This window comes from Sarcophilus harrisii, chromosome 1 (genome assembly GCF_902635505.1).
Source record: "Sarcophilus harrisii chromosome 1, mSarHar1.11, whole genome shotgun sequence".
NCBI classification, from domain to species: domain Eukaryota; kingdom Metazoa; phylum Chordata; class Mammalia; order Dasyuromorphia; family Dasyuridae; genus Sarcophilus; species Sarcophilus harrisii.
In genome coordinates, this window is record NC_045426.1 from 467790751 (window position 1) to 467812329 (window position 21579).

At 33.6% G+C, this 21579-nt stretch overlaps 1 protein-coding gene across 1 annotated transcript in view; it reads right to left on the bottom strand.

Moving 5' to 3' along the window:
* Window positions 1-21579, bottom strand: part of RP1 (RP1 axonemal microtubule associated) — a 582455-nt gene that overhangs the window by 447180 nt on the left and 113696 nt on the right. The gene's annotated exons all lie outside the window — the stretch shown is intronic.

Sequence of the window (21579 nt, forward strand, 5' to 3'; positions counted from 1 at the left end):
TTCCAATTTATCCTTTCTTAAGTTGCACTAAAATATATCAAAGACAGTAACAGAAAAGAAGGATGCACATTTAGATGAGAAATAGAAAATAGCTAGATAGAAATATAAAAATACTTTTTCAGAAAATGAATAGAATAAAAGCAATGTCCTAGAATAGAAAAAGCACAAACATTGGAATTGAGAAACCTGGGTCCTAAATCTGCCACTAGCTGAGTGACCTTGGGACACTTCACTTGACTGACTCTTCATTTCCTTATTCACAAAATGAGATGTAGATGATTTCAAAGCCCCTTCCTAGGTCTAAAAATCTGATGCTCTCTCAGCAGCAATTCTTTCTACCAGAAGGAAATCTGAAGAATAAAACTGAATGGATTTGACACCAAAGAAAAAATATTTTTCATACTTGTAGTTTTCAAATAGAATAATAAATTTCCTTGTTTCTTGGGACATATCAGTCTATGTATCAGATGAACAAAGTAGATCTCTGACAACTAACATTCTTAGCTGTCTACTTTTTAATAATTCACATTTTTATTTTATTTAGTACCTACTATGTGCTTAACCCACACTACTCAGAAGATACATTATATACACATTATACATTTTATATATATATATATATATACATACATATGTATGTATGTATATATATATAACATGTGTGTATAATATATATAGTATACACACACATATATATGTATACACACACATATATATACATATATATGTATATATATATATATATATGTATATATATATGAAGTTTGTGCTCTTAAGTAACTTTTAGTCTAGTGGGGAAGTGTAGGCAGCAGGACATGACAGATACTACAAGATAGGAATATTTAAGAGTTATAAACCAAAGTGTTTTTCTCAAAATAATTCCATGATATCTTAGCATTTGAATTTTATCACTGAGAAATTGATCCTCAGGGAGAGAACATGATTTTCCACAAATACATATAGGTACTAAGTTAGAATACTAACTCCAAGATCCAGTGGTCTATTTGCCAATTCTTTTCAAAGTATTTTCATGAAATGTATCCCAGAACTTTTTTAATTAAATCATTCTTAAAGGAAGTGCTATCATGTGAATATTCAAGGAAACCAAATGAAGAAGGCAATAGTCATTTGAGAAGCAGCAAGAACTCTCAAAGTTCCTCTTGAACTTTCATACAAAGTGACGGAATTGATCTATGTGGCTTCTTGGATCCTTCCACAGATGATTAATTGATTGGTTGTTGTCCTTCATTATTGAAGAGTACCAAAATGACATTACTATGTTGGAGTCATGGTGCAGTGTAACCAATTGTAGATGCTCAGATTAATACAAGTTCAAAAGACTCTACCACAACTTGGACACAAGAAATTAATATGAACATTTGGAGTGGAGATGTCTCTAAATTTGTGCAACTTGTGTTTCTTTTGAGCAACTGCAATACTGCTTTGCTCAGAGTACAGTGCTGTCTTTGATGTGGGAATATCATGTTGAACAGTTCTGTGCCAGTGTCTCCCATGTCTCACAATCAGTACCAAAGTTCTTCAGAGAGACTTTAAAAGTGTCCTTCCATCACTTCTTTTGGCTTTCATGTGAGTGCCTGTCCTGTGTAAGTTCTCCATAAAATGTTCCAGTTTTCTGGAATGTCACAGTATGCTGTCCAGGATTCAGAGACACACAGCAATGAGGTCAGCACAATGGTTCTGCAGACCTTCAGTACGATTGGCAGTCTAATAATTCTTCTACCCTACATTTTCCTTTGGAGCCGCCCTAAAACTGAACTAACTCTGGCAATGCACACATCAACCTCATCACCTATATACACACCCCTGGAAAGTACACTGCCAAAGTAACTGAACTTATCCACAACATCCAATATTTCTCCATTTGCTATAACTAATAATTCCATATGTGAATGATGTGGTGCTGATTAAATATTAAGCTAAAATTAGCATAAGCAGCAGAGAATCTATACCTACTTTGTGGCATTTCAGTCTCAGAAGTGCATTGAGTGTACAACCATCTGCAATCAAAAAACATGCACCAATCTCCAACCACTCTAGTCTTAGCTTGCATCTTTTTCAAATTAAATAATTTATCATCAGTATGATACCATTTTCATCCTTGTTGAAGGTGTCTATGAACATCACTGAAAATGTCAACGTAAAAAAACATGGGAACAAGCAAACAGCCCTGCTTCACTCCATTGGTGATTGAGAAAGCACAAAATCACTTTCCATTTTTCATAATCTGTGCAAGTACACTGCCACAAAACTTATATAATATTGATGAAGTTCAGGCAACCAGATTTTGCCATAATTTTCTACAAGTCCCCATGACTGAAAGTATAAAAGACCCTGGTCAGATCAATGAACATTGCATACAGACCGGTTCTGCTACTCAAATTTCTCTTAGATTTGTCAGGCAAAAAATACCATATCACCTATTGCTCATCCTTTTCTAAATCCATATTGACTCTCAGATAGATGATCATCTTCCAGGTGAAGAACCAGTCTATTAAGGATCACTGCTGTACTTTCTTGGAATGACTGAGAGATTCCACTGTGATTCTCATAGGACAGTCTATTGCCTCATATCTTTAAAGAGATGGATAATGAAGGGGATGACCTCCTCTTGCATATAAACCAGAAAACTTCCATCTGCTTTTGTATGAGCAATGGACCTTCTGACTTATAAATCTCAACTGGAAAAGAATCAAGTACCAAGCACTTTACCACACAAAAAGCATTGAAAATCTCTTTTTCAGTTGGAAGTTCAGTAAAGAGGAATTCACTCCAACCTGAGATAAATGGTCAGTGTTTTAGTATTGATTGATGATAGTCTGTTGAGAACACCATACACGTGTTCAGCCCATCTCTCTAGTGTCATGTCCTTATTACTAATCAATGGGGCTCCATCAACACTAAGGAAGTAAGATACACCATAGGTCTTTGGCCTATAAATAGCCTTCAGGGCATCATAAAAGTGCTTTGGATTATTACTATTAGAGTAAAACTGAATTTCATCTCCCTTCTTACTAATCCAAGAATCCTGCATCTCTCTAAACTTCACTTGCACTTTACTTTTAATGGAGTTAAGCACCTTCTTAAAGACTGGTGAGTTATCCTGCTGATACATCTTGTGGAGTTTTCATTTTTCATTTAGCTTCTGAATTCCTAATAATTTTCATCAAATCAATCTTGACATTTCTAAGTGTTCTGATACAGAATAAATGTGGTGCTACACAATAAATTACTGAAAGCCGACCATTCCTTTTCTGCTCCGCTGTTGCCAATTGTGTTTTGGTTCGATTTTCCCTTCAGCTTAGCAACAAACTGGTACAGCTTGGAGAAGACTCTGAGCTGTTGACATTAAGCCTTCTGGTAATCATCTTGCCTTGGGGCTGCTGCTTTGGTAGAATGTGAATATTTACCTTGGAGAGGATAAGTCTATGATCAGTTCAGCGCTTCGGAACACATACCTTCATAATTCTAACATCCTATCTCTTTTTCTTTTTTTTTTAATAGCCTTTTATTTACAGGATATATACATGGGTAACTTTACAGCATTAACAATTGCCAAACCTCTTGTTCCAATTTTTCACCTCTTACCCCCCTCCCCCCTCCCCTAGATGGCAGGATGACCAGTAGATTTTAAATATATTAAAATATAAATTAGATACACAATAAGTATACATGACCAAAACGTTATTTTGCTGTACAAAAAGAATCAGACTCTGAAATATTGTACAATTAGCTTGTGAAGGAAATCATGTCTATCTCTTTTTCTTACAATTACATTGTCTATTAAATAGCAGTGTTTACCGTGAGGGTACTTCCATGGAGTTTTATTGCATTTAGGTAACAGAATACAGTGTCGGTGATGAGAAACTCATCAGATGCACAAATCTTCAGTAGTAAGTGACTATTGCCATTGCTATTTACAACTGTATTCCTCCCAAGCACTCCCTGTGATGTCTGGTAGCCTATTTCTACTCTTGCATTAAAATCAATCAGAATTATTAGTTTGTCATCTTTTGGCCCATTGATGATGAGGGTCTCCAGGTCTTCATAAAATTTTTCTTTGAAAATTTATTCATCTTCAATATACTTTGTCATGGTGGGAGCATATACACTGATGATGATAATATTTATTTCCTGCAAATGGCAATGGCATTGTCATGAGCTTGTCATCCATTATGTTTGATAGGCATGCAGTTTGTTGACTAAATTAATTTTGATTGCAAAATCTATGTCAGCTTCATGATACTTTCTTTCACTATAGCCATTCTAGAAAAAACATATTTCTAACTTCAACTTCAATAAACTGGCCTTCATTTACCAACTTTGTTTTTTTGTTTTTTTTTTTTTTGTTTTTTTTTTTAATTTAATAGCCTTTTATTTACAGGATATATACATGGGTAACTTTACAGCATTAACAATTGCCAAACCTCTTGTTCCAATTTTTCACCTCTTACCCCCCCCCACCCCCTCCCCTAAATGGCAGGATGACCAGTAGATGTTAAATATATTAAAATATAACTTAGATACACAATAAGTATACATGACCAAAACATTATTTTGCTGTACAAAAAGAATCAGACTCTGAATTATTGTACAATTAGCTTGTGAAGGAAATCAAAGATGCAGGTGTGCATAAATATAGGGATTGGGAATTCAATGTAATGGTTTTTAGTCATCTCCCAGAGTTCTTTTTCTGGGTAAAGCTAGTTCAGTTCATTACTGCTCCATTAGAAATGATTTGGTTGATCTCGTTGCTGAGGATACCAACTTTGTTTTACTCAGAGTTGCTATTTGGATGTGTTACCTGCTGAATTCTCTCACAAGAAATGCTGTTCATCTTTGAAGTCTACTGAATTTTGTGTTTCTCGTCAGATGCTTAGATGGTAAAGTGTGGAGCCTGGAGTCAGAAAGACTTGAATTCAAATCCAGTATCAGACACTTACTAGTTTTGTGATCCTGGAAAGATACTTAACTATGTTTGCCTCAGTTCATCTTCTGTAAAATGAGCAAGAGAAGGAAATGGCAAACTACTCTAGTATCTTTGCCAAGAAAACCCCAAGTGGAGTCACAAAGAGTTGGACATGAGCACAATTCATTAATAGTTTCCCCAATTTTCTTTTTATGAATATAGGATGTGCTCAGGGAAGACTAATATATCTGGTGTGATACCTGTTGAGCCATTTTCAGGACTGCTTTCTACCTTTGGTGTCCACCTGATTCATTCGCCTTTCAACTTGGCTGCAAGAAGCTGGGACATGCACAGTAGCCATTTTGGCAGATGGACTAAATTAGGCTGAGAGTAATCAAGAGGTCTCAAACCCTTTGGTGAGTTGAGGTTGGGGTGTCTATCCCAAGCATATAAAGACTTCCCCCAGCAGAATGGACAGAAGATAATAATTTGTAATAACTTTTCCTTTGGATTTGAACTAAAGTTTTGTTTGCTCCTCTCATGTATTTTATGTATTATTTTGTGTTATAGCTATTTGTAAATGTTTTCAAAATCCCCTTCTTAACTAAAATTTCAAAAATAGTTAAAATAATGTCACAGCAAACCCTTAGCCCTTCCAAAGGTGTTCCATTTACAGTAAATTCTCGATCTATTTGCTGAACTAAAATAAACTGAGGTTGTCCCTCATTCCTGGAATGTTCTTCTACATTGTCAACTCCTGGCTTCCTTTAAGCCTCAGATTAAATCCAGGCTTTTACAAGAGGTCTTTTCTCAGTTCCTTCCATTCTTTCTCTTGTGTCTTTCCTCTAAAATTACCTTCCATTATACTGTATATATCACATACTGACAGCTATTTACATTTTGTCTCTTCTTTTAGAAAGGGAATTCAATGAAGGCCAAGTACTGTTTGTGCCTTCTTTTTGTATCCCCAGTTCTTGGCATACAATAGATGTCTAGTAAATGTACGTTTACTTAAAATGATGATTTTTAAAGTTCAGTAACAGAATTAAATTGTCTTAGAATCTAGGGTTGGGCTTAGAATCTAGGATAACTGACTGAATGAAGTATTGAATTTTGATAATTTGACCATTTGTATCTCTCTTTTGTGAGTCAAAGGACTATAAAGGATCTTCAAAAAAAGTTGTATGGTAATCCTACCTAACATCCATATTTTTAAGGGTTGATAGTTGCCTGAAAAAATAGAGAATTAACTTATGATTTTCCTGGTATGTGGAACACACAAATGAAGGAACTTCTAGTTTCAATACTGGTAACCATCTACTTTGCAATGTCTGGAATTGCTTACAAAAGTTAAAGACCTTTCCTAGGGTCACATAATCAACATTCATCAGTAATGGGACATGAATCCCTGTCTTCCTTGCTCCAAGATCAGTTCTGTGATTACTGAAACCAGCAATCAAATATTCCAAGGGAGCAACATTAACTCTTACAGGTAAGCAGCAAAAAAGCAATATATTTTAATTATTTTTTTTAATTTACAGAATAAGACAAATATTTTCATAACAGTATAATTAAAAAGAGAGTTGTACATGAAACTATAAATCTATTATGTACAACTTGCTATTTCTTCTACATATATAAAGCTATGCTGTAAACTTCTTTTTCCCTTTTTTTCTTTCTTTTCTTCTCACTGTAGAGGTAACTACCCATTAGAAACAAGTGTGTCTCTATGTGTGTGTGTGTGTGTGTACATATACTTATAAAATAATTCTATGGTACATTGGAATAATAACTTACTAAGTATTAAAAAAAAAACTTAGTAGCCAAAAAAGAATCAGACATTTCCTAATGTGGTTAATTTACTCTCAGATATTGTGCAATTCCATTCTTCTTGAACTTGGTAGATTTAGTAGTAATCTGAACTAGGCAGCCAACTTTTAGGTTTCACTTCATATGACTACAAAAGGCTATAGTACAATTAAATATTTCTTCTCCTTTATAGTAAAAAGTTAGAGCACAAGGGCACTTTCTGCTTGGGTTACAGTCATTGATAACATAATATGGCATGATCTGCAAATTAGAACAATGTATTATAATTTATGTCATTCCCAATTAAAAATGAATATAATCAAGTGATGTGATCTTTTGGAAACAAACAGAAGTCCATTAGTCTCAAGCTATAAATTTCTCCTTCTGGGGAATCATAAAAGTGGAAGCTTTTGTTGACTAAGGGCTAAAAATATTCTATCTTGAGAGGGCACTTATGGCAATTCTGGGTTGACAGAGCTCTCCTTCAGAGGTCTCACCATTTAAAATCTATTCAAAATAACATTTATCCCAATTGATTAGAAATGTTTTCAGTTGGTACAACAGAATATTTCAATTCACCACCAGTCATATGATAGTAATGATTCATTTTCCCTTCATGCCATTCTATAGTGGCTCTGGGACAGGGATTATGTATCATAAATCTGATTATGTATAACTAATTTGGCATTTTTCTTTTGTGTTTTTAAAACATTTACTAAACTCAACATGTTAATTCTAAAAACTGTCCCAATTGTCTTTGACAATGAGTCAGAGAAATATATAATAAACTAACTAATTCCACCAATTCATAGGTTAGGTCAAGGTTAGGGTCAGTCTGAAGGGAAGATCACCACTGGGAAACCCAACCAATAAGGAGATGTCATCAAAATGGCAAGAGCATGCTCAAGAGAATTTATTTATACTGAAACCTAAAATAGCAATTGAAAACCTGGGTGTTTGCATCAATCTATACTGTATTTTGTAAATAAAATTACTTTTTGAGACTTCAATTCAAATGTATACAAAGGCATAGGAGTGAAGGGCATGAAAATAGAAAAGGCATGCTCTCCCTGTGTATTTCACAATGCTGAGATCCCAATTTTGCTAAACCTAATATGAACAGGCAGCCAAATCCATTCACCACCTTTAACAACTTGCATTGATCATTCAATTGATGAATCCAAAAATACTTATAAAGTACCTACTATATACTAGGCACTATGTCAAGTGCTGAAAAATGTCTCCCGATAAGATTAGTTATATACAAAGCTAAGAGAAAAGGCTAAGAAATGAATGGGATTATTTTCAAAACCATTATGACAGACTGGAATCCTGGGTTGAGAACAGCAAGAAGAAATTTAAGATGGATGAAAATAAACCCTTGTGATAAGATCTTTTTATGCTCTACATCATAGAAAGAACAGCCTGGACAAGAAGAAACTAAGAGGAAATATTACAGCTGTCTTGAAATATTAGACAGGTTGTCATGTATAGGAAGGAACAGACTTGTTTTCTCTTGCAAGAGAAGCAAAATATCAATTGGATGTGTACTCAGTGTTGAAGACTTGGCTTGGTTTAACCAGAATTCACGTTTAAAAAAAGATCTGATGGTTGTATTTGATCACAGATTTAAAATGAAATAACATGATATGGCTAGTATGATATGGCTAAAATCAAATGCAACCAGCCTGCATTAATAGAAGTAGAATTTCTACAATAGGAAGTAGAAACCCCATTGAATCACATCTGCAGTGTCAAGTTCACACCTGGACATGCTATTTTAATAATGGGCAAACTAGATTGCTTCCAGCAAAGGTGTCTAGGAAAATGAGTTGTTTGACAACATATCATACAAGGACCTGGAGCTATTTAGCCTGGAGAAAGAAAGAATAAAAAGAGACATAATGCTGTTTTCAAATATTTGTTCTATGTTGTCCGAAAAGCAAAAACTAAGAGAGATGAAACATTAAAGTAACTTGTTTTCAGGACAAATAAAAATGAATTTTACAGTAATGATAACTAATTCAAAACACTACACATTGTTTTTTGAAGGTAGTGAGTTTTCTATCACTAGAGGTATTTGAGAGAGAGACTGGATGACCACATTTCAGGATTTCTTTAGAAAAACATGGTGTATTATTACTCTGTAAAAAGAATAGATAACTTCTGATATTTTCTTTTAATTCTAAATTCATGACTCACTGAAATTTTTACTACTGCCAAACTGTGATTAAGAACTTGAGCAATTATTAAGACACTCATTATGTGCAATAAAATGTGCTAAATGTGGAGAAAAATACAAAAACAGATAAGCTATAATACCTCCTATAATGGATCTTATGATGTAGTGGGAGATAAATATTTATATGGTTAACTTACTAAGTAAAATAATACACAAGTCCATAACAGGAGTACAAAACTACATAAAATCAGATGACAGAGCATTTTCAGCTAACGACAAAACAATGTGGGAATAAGGCATCAATATGGTGTCAGAAGATTTATGTTTAAACTTTGACTCTGTGACTAGACCTATGTGTTCTTGAACAAAGCCGTTCTTTTCTCTGGAACTCATTTTACTCATCTGAAAAAGTATGGCATTGAATTAAGTGATATCTAAAATTTCTTCCCAGATTTAACATTGTATGTATGACCTATTAGCTTTTAATGTTTTAATTTTTATCACTCTGAATTTGACAGACACCAAAAAATATTTTCACATGAAAATAGTATTATATATAAAATATAAATCTGATGATGTATAATTTATTTGAGATTTTGGTTAAGTTATCCAGGGGTCCTCAAATTACAGCCCACGGGCCAGATGTGGCAGCTGAGGACAATTATCCCCCTCACCCAGGGCTATGAAGTTTCTTTATTTAAAGGCCCACAAAACAAAGTTTTTGTTTTTATTATAGTCCGGCCCTCCAACAGTCTGAGGGACAGTAAACTGGCCCTCTATTTAAAAAGTTTGAGGACGCCTGAATCCCAATTGTCTGTTTCCCCAGAATCTTTCTGTTACTTTCTCTGCATTTTTAAAGTACTTTATGAACATTCTTTCCTTTTTTTTCATTCTTTTCATCATCAACATGAGTACTCTTTTCCCCTCCAGAAATAAAAGTCCTACTTTGTAATATGTTAGCATAGTCACTCAATATATTTCTTATTCTATCACTCTAGTATATCATTTTCCTATCAAAAAATGGAAAGCATGCTTCTTTGACAATCTCTGGAATCATATTAGGTCATTGCATTGTCAGTTAAAAACAATTATTAAGCACTTACTATATACAAGCACTGTGCTAAGAATTCATAATAAAAAGAAACATAAAATCAGTCCCCACCTTTTAAGTGTTCACATTTTAATGGGATACAAAACATGAAAATAATTCTCTCTCTCTCTCTCTCTCTCTCTCTCTCTCTCTTTCTCTCTCTCTTTCTCTCTCTGTATGTGTGTATAAAGATATATACTATAAAAGTCAGTGAATAAATCAAATTTAAAAAATAATGGATAATATAAAAAATAATGGATAATGGAAAAAAATCAAGCTATTGTTTATTGGAAGAACTAGGAAACTATCTGCAGAAGATAACATTTGAGTTGGAACTTGAAGGAAGCTCAGGAAACTAGTCGACCAGAGTAAGAAGAAGGAAGAACACTGATCAAACTTCTAAAATCTTTGGAAGTCATTTTCCTTTCTAATAATGTAGCTAATAAATAAATTCTTCTACTGGTTCTGCTTTCTTCATTATGCAATAGTTCATTCAAGTCTTCCTAGTGTTCTATGAATCCATCTCTTATATCATTTCTCATGATGCAATAATATTTTATTATATAATTTGTTGTCATTGCCCAATATATGAGCCATATCTAATTCTTCTCTATTTCAAAGAGGGTTGCTATGAATATTTTTGTATTTGTGGATTTTTCTCTTCTCCTTCTATGATTTCTTTGGGGTATATGTCTAATAGTGGTTTTTCTGGGCCAGCATAGTTTCATATTCCCTTCAGGAATAACTGTAACTAAATTGTGACATTAGTATTCCTATCCTTCTACAGTCCCTTTAGCAACTATCATTTTCTATTTTTATTATCTGCTAATTTAATAAGTATGAAGCAGTCTCATAGTTCTTGTAATTTTTAGGTCATTTTTTATTAGTGATATGAACTTTTTCATGTGGTTGTTAATAGCATAGTTTTCTTCTCTTGAGAACTAGTGTATATCTTTTGACTGTTTATCTGTTGGGGAGTGGCTCTTGTTCTTACATATTTGAATCATTTCCTTATATATCTTGGATCATAAGCTTTTATTGGGGAGAGTTAATAAAAAAAATTAAATCTTAGTTAACTATTTCTCTTCTGATTTTGATGTACTCATTTAATTTGGCTAAAAGAATTTAATTTTATGTAATCAAAACTGTTTATTTTATCTTCTGTCATCCTCTTTTCTTTGGTCAAATAGTCTTTCCTGATCCAAAGTTAAGAAAGGTATTTCCTTCTAGTATCCTCTACTATGTTTATGATGTGATTTTTTATTTCTACCGTAAGTCATATATCCATTAGAGCTTGCTGTGACATATGGTGTGATGTGTTTGTTTAAAATTAATTTTCTATGATCTATGATTCATAAAATGTTTCATGGAGAAGGTAGTATGTAAGCTGGTCCTTGGATCATGGACAGAATATAGATAAGAAATTTAATATGATCCTAGTATATGATATGACTGCTGAAAAAACTAATATAACCTTGGACTACAATAATAAAAATAGGGTCCAAATCAAAGGAGGCAGCAATTCCTTTGTATTACAATTACATTAAAAGCAAAATCTAGACCCCAATCACTGTCTTTAAAGAAAATAGGTGAAAGAAAATAGTCAAATTCATTTTGCTCAATTTATTTACTTTATGGTCATCAGATGAGAGTTTAGAGATAGAAGTAAACTTAGAAGTCAACTAGTCTAACCTCAACACTTACAGAAAACTTTTTTTAAATCATTTAAACAGCTCGATGAAAATATAAATTATAATTCCATTTCACCAGCACAGTTATATGTAAACAAAATTATAACTGTATGATAGTCTTTTTTGTTGTTCTCCTTGCTTTTAGTCTCCTTCCTTTTTAATGAAGTTAGGTTAGCTATTAAGGATATCTAGGTAATATACTGGTTAAAGTACCAGCTTGCAGTCAAGAAAAACTGAATTCAAATCTACCTCAGGTAATCAATAGGTGTGTGACTCTGGACAAATATTTATTTGCCTCAGTTTCCTCATCTGTAAAATGGAGATAATAATAGCATCTATTTCCTGGGTTGTTATAAGGATCAAATAACATAATAATTGTAAAATACCTAGCATGGTGCCTGCTACATGAGAAGCCTATGTAAATGCTAACTATCATTATTATTCTTATTTTTAATTTATATTCTGACCATGTTACCTCTCTGCTGAAAAATTCAGTATTCCACTACTACCTCTAAGGCAAAATACAAAAGCCTTAAGTCTAAATTTGCAACTCTTCACAATCTGGCTCCCATATTCCCAAACTTACTTCATATTAATCCATTTCATTCAATCTACATTAGAAGCAAATCGCCTTCTAAGGTGTTTTCCAAATTCATGCCCCACTCCCATGCTACTTACTGTACAGGCTGTCACCTACATTCCCTCTTTACACAAGTTCTTAGCATTCATAGCTGTCTTCAAAAGTCATATATCTTTTATATAAATATTTTCTTGATTTCCCCATTTATTAGCACTCTCTTACTTTTGAAAATGCTTTGATTTTTCTTATAATTTTTATTTATTGTGTGATCGAGACCTTCCTTTCCCTTCTTCACCAATCTAGAAATGTAAATGTTCTCTTGGAGAACAGGGGATGATTTGGTTTTGTCTTTGTATTTCAGGGCCTTACAATATAACAAGCATTTGATAAAATGTTAAATGATATGAAAAACAATGAATTAAACTAAAACTAACAACATGGCAAAACTATTCAGAATGGATCAAGCCATTGTTCAGGATGCCAATTATACCAGTTATATACTTACTCATATATATAAGGGTCAGTATTTTAAATTAGTAAAAACTATGAATTAGGAAAGCTTTATTAGTACTTACTATTTATTTATACTATAACCCATTGGATAACATCTAAACGATAGTCGCCTCAAATAACAATCATTTCATATAAAAATGAATATGATCCCTAAAGTCTCTGAAAATACTAAAAATCCTTGATTTCCAAACACACACACACACACACACACACACACACACACAAACACACACACGCACACAAAGAGGAAAAAAGAGAGAGAGGGAGGGAGGGAGTTCTGGTGATTTAGCCAGTTTGCTGAAATGTGAAGTTTAAAGTTTTAATATAATATAAAACCAATTCATTATCTTTTAAGATTTAAAAATTATAGAAAAAATTCCATATAAAAAGACACCAAATATTTTCAAATGTAGTGACAAAGTCCATAAATATTATTGACTCTATTAACAGTGACTAATTAATTAGTTATTTAATTAATTACACAGTGACTAATAATAGCTGGCATTTATATAGTATTTGTAGGTTTGCAATATGCTTTGTAATAAGAATGTCACTCTAGCATTACAACAACCTTGTAAGATAAGTGCTATTTCAGAAATGAGAAATTTGAGATAGATTTAATGATTTGACCAACATAGCAAAACCAATGAAGATCTGAAGTAATATTTAAACTGAGGTTTTCCTAACTCTGAGTCCAGAATTCTATCAACTATACTACCCAGTTGTCCTATAATTGCATTTTGTCTCTTATATTTGTGCCTTCCTTTCTTTCTTCAACTGCGTTAGTTCAAACCCTTATTTTTTACCTGGATTATTGCAATTACCTTTTAACTGGTCTTAAGACCTTCGTTTCCTCCATCTGACATATTGCTGATAGTATGTCAATCTTATAAAACCTATGTTAAACTCCCAAAAAATTTTCTAATCTAGTGGCAGAATTGTGTTCAGAGTGGGATAGTGCCATTAGAGGGATACAAATCAAATGCTTTGAGTATTTTTAGCAAGGAAATATCACATCTGATTGAAGGGGACATAGAAGAGACTTTGTTAAAAGGTGGTATTTGAAATGAACTATGAAGGATGTGTATGTAGCATTTAGAGAAACAGAGCTGGGCACAGGATTGGGAGGACCTTCCAGAAAGGGAAAGCCTAAGTGAAAGGGGAAAGCATAGAAACAAAAAATTATGGGACTTATTCAAGAAATAATTTATAGTGAGAATGTGTGATGTGGGTTAGGAAAAAATAGGAAATATGGCTGGAAAGTTATATTTTGTCCAGATAACAAGTGCCATTGAATTTGGATTTACTCCCTTAGGCAGTGGAATGGAAGCAACTAAAGGATTCTGAGAACATTACTCAATTGGGAAGCATCTAGTATATAGTAACTTACACAGAAAAGTCTTTTAATAAATAGATGTTGGATTAACTATTGAACAATTTGTATAGCTTCCTTTTCTAAGTATCTTAAGTGTCACATTCTTATAAAAAGGAGATGGAGACTGCAACATATGCACTTTTCAAGATAACTAGAATGAGCTAATAAAAAACTAAGTCATCAACCAAATATTATTAATCAAAGAATTCTACAGAGAATGCAAAAAAAGTTATCCATGTCTTTTAATCTCATTTAGGGTTATATTCCTATTAAAAGCTATTTTCCAGATATAAATTCATACAGTTTTAATAAATATCAAACCTTCAAAAAATTATTATTCTTATCCCCACAAATGAAGTCAATCTATCTTGCTTCTACTGAGTCTTAATGTGAATCGATTTTCTAAAATCTTGTATAGGATTAAAGTCCAATTCTGATGCTTTATCATGGAATAGATTTAGCCCTTAGTTCCAAAAGGTTAAACAAGCTGAACATCTTAAAGTTCTGGACAATGGGATGTTTTTAAATTCAGGTCCAGTGACAGATTATTATCTAGGGATCATCCCAGGCAAGTTGGGATAGGCTCATTAAAAGTTGGCAACAACATAATATATTTTTGTCCCAATTATTTTTAATACATTCTACTAAGTCAAAAAAGTATTGTAATTATCTCTTATGACTAGAGTACCCATACTAATGATAGCACAGGTTTCTAAAGTATGTTTCTCAGATTCAAGTATGCAAAGGGATCTTAGAATTTGTCTGGCTCATCTTCTTTTCCAATGTAAGACTGGCTATCCAGTGTCTTCTTGAATACTTGCATTATGAGAACTCTAGAACCTAAGAGATAATCTAGTCTCTTGTTCAATAGTTCTATCAAAAAAATTATTCTTGATGTCAATTGAAAAATTACCTTCCCATAGCTCCCATCCACTGGCCCAAATTCTGATCTCTGGAACTACAAACTTAAATTTGATCCCCTATCCACATGATCATATCTTAACTATCTGAGGAAATCTACCATTTTTCCTTACTTCTTCTAAACACAGCATTTTTTAATATGGCATCATTCACAGAGTTTTCACCTTACTGGTCCCATTCCTCTACATATTCTCTAGAATATCAATGTCATTCTTCTTTTTTTTTTTTTTTTTTTTTAATTTAATAGCCTTTTATTTACAGGATATATACATGGGTAACTTTACAGCATTAACAATTGCCAAACCTCTTGTTCCAATTTTTCACCTCTTACTCCCCACCCTCCCTAAATGGCAGGATGACCAGTAGATGTTAAATATATTAAAATATAACTTAGATACATAATAAGTATCATGACCAAAACATTATTTTGCTGTACAAAAAGAATCAGACTCTGAATTATTGTACAATTAGCTTGTGAAGGAAATCAAAATGCAGGTGTGCATAAATATAGAGGATTGGAATTCAATGTAATGGTTTTAGTCATCCCCAGAGTTCTTTTCTGGGTATAGCTGGTTCAGTTCATTACTGCTCCATTAGAAATGATTTGGTTGATCTTGTTGCTGAGGATGGCCTGATCCATCAGAACTGGTCATCATCTAGTATTGTTGTTGAAGTATATAATGATCTCCTGGTCCTGCTCATTTCACTCAGCATCAGTTCGTGTAAGTCTCTCCAGGCCTTTCTGAAATCATCCTGTTGGTCATTTCTTACAGAACAGTAATATTCCATAATTTTCATATACCACAATTTATTCAGCCATTCTCAACTGATGGACATCCATTCAGTTTCCAGTTTCTAGCCACTACAAAAGGGCTGCCACAAACATTCGTGCACATACAGGTCCCTTTCCTTCTTTATAATCTCTTTGGGATATAATCCCAGTAGTAAGCACTCTGGATCAAAGGGTATGACAGTTTGATAACTTTTTGAGCATAGTTCAAACTATCTCCAAAATGGTTGGATTCGTTCACAACTCCACCAACAATGAATCAATGTCCCAGTTTTCCCATCATCCCTCCAACAATCATCATTATTTTTTCCTGTCATTTTAGCAAATCTGACAGGTGTGTAGTAGGTATCTTAGAGTTGTCTTAATTTGCATTTCTCTGATTAATAATGACTTGGAGCATCTTTTCATATGACTAGAAATAGTTTCAATTTCTTCATCTGAGAATTGTCTGTTCATATCCTTTGACCATTTTTCAATTGGAGAATGGCTTGATTTTTTATAAATTAGAGTTAATTCTCTATATATTTTGGAAATGAGGCCTTTATCAGAACCTTTGACTGTAAAATATTTTCCCAGTTTATTGCTTCCCTTCTAATCTTGTCTGCATTAGATTTGTTTGTACAAAAACTTTTCAGTTTGGTATAATCAAAATTTTCTATTTTGTGGTCAGTAATGATCTCTAGTTCTGCTTTGGTCATAAAGACCTTCCCCTTCCACAGGTCTGAGATGTAAACTATCCTATGTTCCTCTAATTTATTAATGATTTATTCTTTATGCCTAGGTCATGAACCCATTTTGACCTTATCTTGGTGTCGCGTTAAGTATGGATCAATGCCTAGTTTCTGATATTAGTTTCCAATTTTCCCAGCAATTTTATCAAACAGTAAGTTCTTATCCCAAAAGCTGGGATCTTTGGGTTTGTCAAAGACTAGGTTGCTATATTTGTTGATTGTTTTATCCTTGAACCTACTCTATTCCACTGATCAACTAATCTATTCCTTAGCCAATACCAAATAGTTTTGGTAACTGCTGCTCTATAATATAATTTTAGATCTGGTACAGGTAAGCCACCATCATTTGATTTTTTTTTCATTAATTCCCTTGAAATTCTTGACCTTTTGTTTTCCATATGAACTTTGTTGTTATTTTTCTAGGTCATTAAAATAGTTTTTGGGAGTCTGATTGGTATAGCGTAAATAAATAGATTAGTTTAGGTAATATTGTCATCTTTATTATATTTGCTGCCCTATCCAAGAGCATTTAATATTTTTCAATTGGTTAGATCAGACTTAATTTGTGTGAAAAGTGGTCTGTAATTTTGCTCATAAAGTTTCTGATTTTCCCTTGGCAGATAGATTCCTAAATATTTTATATTATCAGTAGTTACTTTAAATGGAATTTCTCTTTGTAACTCTGACTGTTGGATTTGTTAGTGATATATAAGAATGCTGATGACTTATGTGGGTTTATTTTATAACCAGCAACTTTGCTAAAGTTGTGGATTATTTCTAATAACTTTTTAGCAGAATCTCTGGGGTTCTCTAAGTATACCATCATGTCATCGGCAAAGAGTGATAATTTGGCTTCCTCATTGCCTATTCTTATTCCTTTAATCTCTTTCTCAGCTCTTATTGCTATAGCTAGCGTTTCTAATACAATATTAAATAGTAACGTGATAGTGGGCAACCTTGTTTCACTCCAGATCTTATTGGGAATGGTTGCAGTTTGTCTCCATTACATATGATGCTTACTGATGGTTTTAAATAGATGCTGCTGATTATTTTAAGGAAAAGTCCATTTATTCCTATACTCTCAAGTGTTTTAATAGGAATGGATGTTGGATTTTATCAAATGCTTTTCTGCATCTATTGAGATGATCATATGGTTTTGTTAATTTGGTTATTAACATGGCCAATTATATTGATAGTTTTCCTAATATTGAACCAGCCTGTATTCTGGTATAAATCCTACTTGATCATAGTGTATTATCTTGGAGATGATTTTCTGTAGTCTTTTGCTAATATCTTATTTAAGATTTTAGCATCAATATTCATTAGGGAGATTGGTCTATAATTTTCTTTCTCTGTTTTCAGCCTACCTGGTTTAGGTATCAGTACCATGTCTGTGTCATAGAAGGAATTTGGTAGGACTCCTTCATTCCCTATTTTATCAAATAATTTATATAGCATTGGGGCCAATTGTTCTTTAAATGTTTGGTAAAATTCACATGTAAATCCATCTGGTCCTGGGGATTTTCTTAGGGAGTTGTTTAATTGCCTGTTCTATTTCTTTTTCTGAAATGGGACTATTCAAGCAATTTACTTCCTCCTCTGTTAGTCTGGGAAGTCTATATTTTGAGGTAGTCATCCATTTCACTTAGGTTATCAAATTTATTGGCATAAAGTTGAGCAAAATAACTCCTTATTATTTCTCTAATTTCCTCTTCCTTGGTGGAAAGTTCTCCCTTTTCATTTTTAAGACTACTAATTTCATTTCCTCCCTCCTTTTCTAATCAGATTTACCAAAGAGCTTATCTATTTTATTGGCTTTTTCATAGAACCAACTCTTAGTTTTATTAATTAGTTCAATAGATTTTTTACTTTCAATATTTTTAATTTCTCCTTTTAATTTTAGAATTTCCAATTTAGTATTTGATTGGGGTTTTTAATTTGGTCTTTTTTAGTTTTTTAGTTGAAGCCCAATTCATTAATCTTTTTCTTTCTTTGTTTTATTCAAGTAAGCCTCTAAGGATATAAAATTCCTCTTTATAACCGCTTTGGCTGCATCCCAAATTTGGTATGATGTCTCATCATTGTCATTATCTTGAGTGAAATTATTAATTGTATCTATAATTTGCTGCTTCACTCCAATCATTCTTTAAGATGAGATTGTTTAGTTTCAATTACTTTTGGTCTATTTCCCTAATTTTTGTTGAATGTAGTTTTATTGCATCATGATCTGAAAGAAAGCATTTACTATTTCTGCTTTCTTGCATTTAATTTTGAGGTCTTTATGTCCTAATATATGGTCAATTTTTGAATAGGTTCCATGAACTGCTGAGAAGAAAGTATATTCCCTTCTATCTCCATTCAATTTTCTCCAAAGATCCAACATACCTAATTTTTCTAATATTCTGTTTACTTCTTTAATTTCTTTCTTATTTGTTTTGTGGTTTGATTTGTCTAATTCTGAGAGTGCAAGGTTGAGATCTCCTACTATTACAGTTTTGTTGTCTATTTCTTCTTGCAACTCTCTTAACTTCTCCTTTAGGAAGCTGAGTGCCATACCACTTGGTGCATATATGTTTAATATTGATATTGCTTCGTTGTTTATGCTACCCTTTAGCAGGATGTAGTTTCCTTCCTTATCTCTTTAATTAGATCAATTTTTACTTGCTTGATCTGAGATAAGGATGGCTACCCCTCTTTTGACTTCACCTGAAGCATAAAGATTTTGCTCCAGCCTTTTACCTTTACTCTATATGATCCCTCTTTAAATGTGTTTCTTGTAACAACATATTGTAGGGTTCTGACTTTGATCCAGTCTGCTATCTGCCTCCTCTTTATGTGGAGTTCATCCCATTCACATTTATGGTTAGAATTACTAAATCTGTATTTCCTGCCATCCTAATAACCCCAGATTGTGCTTTACTTATTCTTGCCTCCCCAACCCTCTTTCCCCTTTTAATTTATGTACCCTCTTGTAACACGATACTTATCCTCTTTATATCCCTCCTCCCCCTTTGAGGTCTTTCCCCTTCCTTCCTTATTACTCTTTTCTTTTCCTTTCCTCTCCCCGTTTTTAATGAGCGAGAGAAAATTTTCTCTAAAACAAATGTCAATTATTTTTCCTTTGAGCCAACTCTGATGAGAGTAAGATTCACACAATGTTCCTCCCCTCTCAAATTCCCTCAGATATGATAAGTTTCCTTAGCCTCTTTGTGGGATGTGGTTTCCTCTTTTATCCTCCTTCCCACTTATTCTGCCATCATCCCTTTTCCATATCTACTTCCCTTTTTTTATGTTATATCAGTACTATCAAATTTTACATGTATTTTTTTGTATATCCACAACAGAAATACAATTCTCAAGATTATTTTTACCTTTTCTGCATCTCTTGAGTTCTATTCTTGGAGATCAAATTTTTGTTTTAATTCTGGTTTTTCTTCAGAAACAAATGGAATTCATTTGTTTCATTAAATGTCCATCTTCTTCCTGGAAGAAAATGCTCAACTTAGCTGGGTAGTTTATTCTTGGCTGCATCCCAAGTTCTTGTGCCTTTCGAGATATCATATTCCAGGCCCTTCTTTCCTTTAATGTAGAGGCAGCCAGATCCTGGGTGATCCTTATTGTGGCACCTCGTATTTAAATGGTTTTTGGCTGCTTGTAGAATTTTTCCTTTATCTGATAGTTCTGAAATTTTGCACAATATTCCTTGGTGTTTTTATTTTAGGGTTTCTTTCAGAAGGTGTTCATGAATTCTTTCAATGCCTATTTTACCTTCTGATTCTATTACATCTGGGCAGTTCTCTTTGATGATTTCTTGTAAAATAGTATCTAGGCTCTTTTTTTCATCATAGTTTTCGAAAAGTCCAATAATCCTCAGATTATCTCTCCTAGATCTATTTTCCAAGTCCGTCGTTTTTGCAAGTAGATAATTCGTGGTTTTTTCCAGTTTGTCATTTTTTTGGTTTTGCTTGACTGATTCTTGCTGTCTCAATGCATCATTAGTTTCAATTTGTTCAGTTCTAATTTTTAAAGAATTATTTTCTTCATTAGCTTTTTTTACTTCTTTCTGTATATGTCCAATTGAGTTTTGAATGTATTGTTTTGGTCTGTGGAATTTTTCCATTTCACTAATTTTTTTTTAGTGAATTATTTCTTTTCCAATTCACGATCCTACTTTCTTCGTGTTCTTTGTCTTTTCAATTCACGGATCCTACTTTCTAGTGAATTCTTTATTTTTCAATTCACAATTCTTAATTTCCTGTGATTTTTATTTTTCCAATTCACCAATTTGCACTTCCTGGGAATTTTTAACTTTTCAATTCGTATTTCAGGAAGTTGTTGTTCTCTTGTAAGCTTCTCTTTCCTTTCCCCATTTATCTTCTAACTCTCTTTTGAGACTTTTAATGGTCTCTTCTATGAGAGCATTATGTAAGGAGGACAGTCTGGTGCATTTTTGCTGTTTGAGGTCTCTTCAGGTTTGCTGACCTGCTCTTTTCTGCATAGAAGCTGTCGATTGTTCTTTTCATCTTTTATTCATGTTTTAAAGCCTTTAGGGTATGTCTCCCTAGGCAAGGGGTTACCAGCTTCCTCTGCAGAGCAGGGAAAGATTTAAGCGATTTCGGCTCCGGTATGGGAGTGCTCTGGGTGAAGTTTTCCCTTCCCCAACAGGAAGTGGATTCAGCACTGCCAGTTATCAAACGGCTTAGTAGGGCTGAGTGGATTATCGATTGCCCTAGGCTAGAGACTAAGTGGTGAAAGTGTCACCCGCCCAGGCCGGAGCCTCTTGTGGGACTGTGAGTATTAGCAGCTGAGCGCAGACATGAACCGCCCAGAACTCTGCCCCAGTGTCTCTGCCCAATGCAATCGGCCCTGGAAAAGCTCTATGGCCCTCAAGCCGAGCTCCCCACTGTGCAGATTGGAGGCTAACCGGCTGCGTCCTCCTGCTGCAGGATCACAACTGCCCAAGGAAAGCC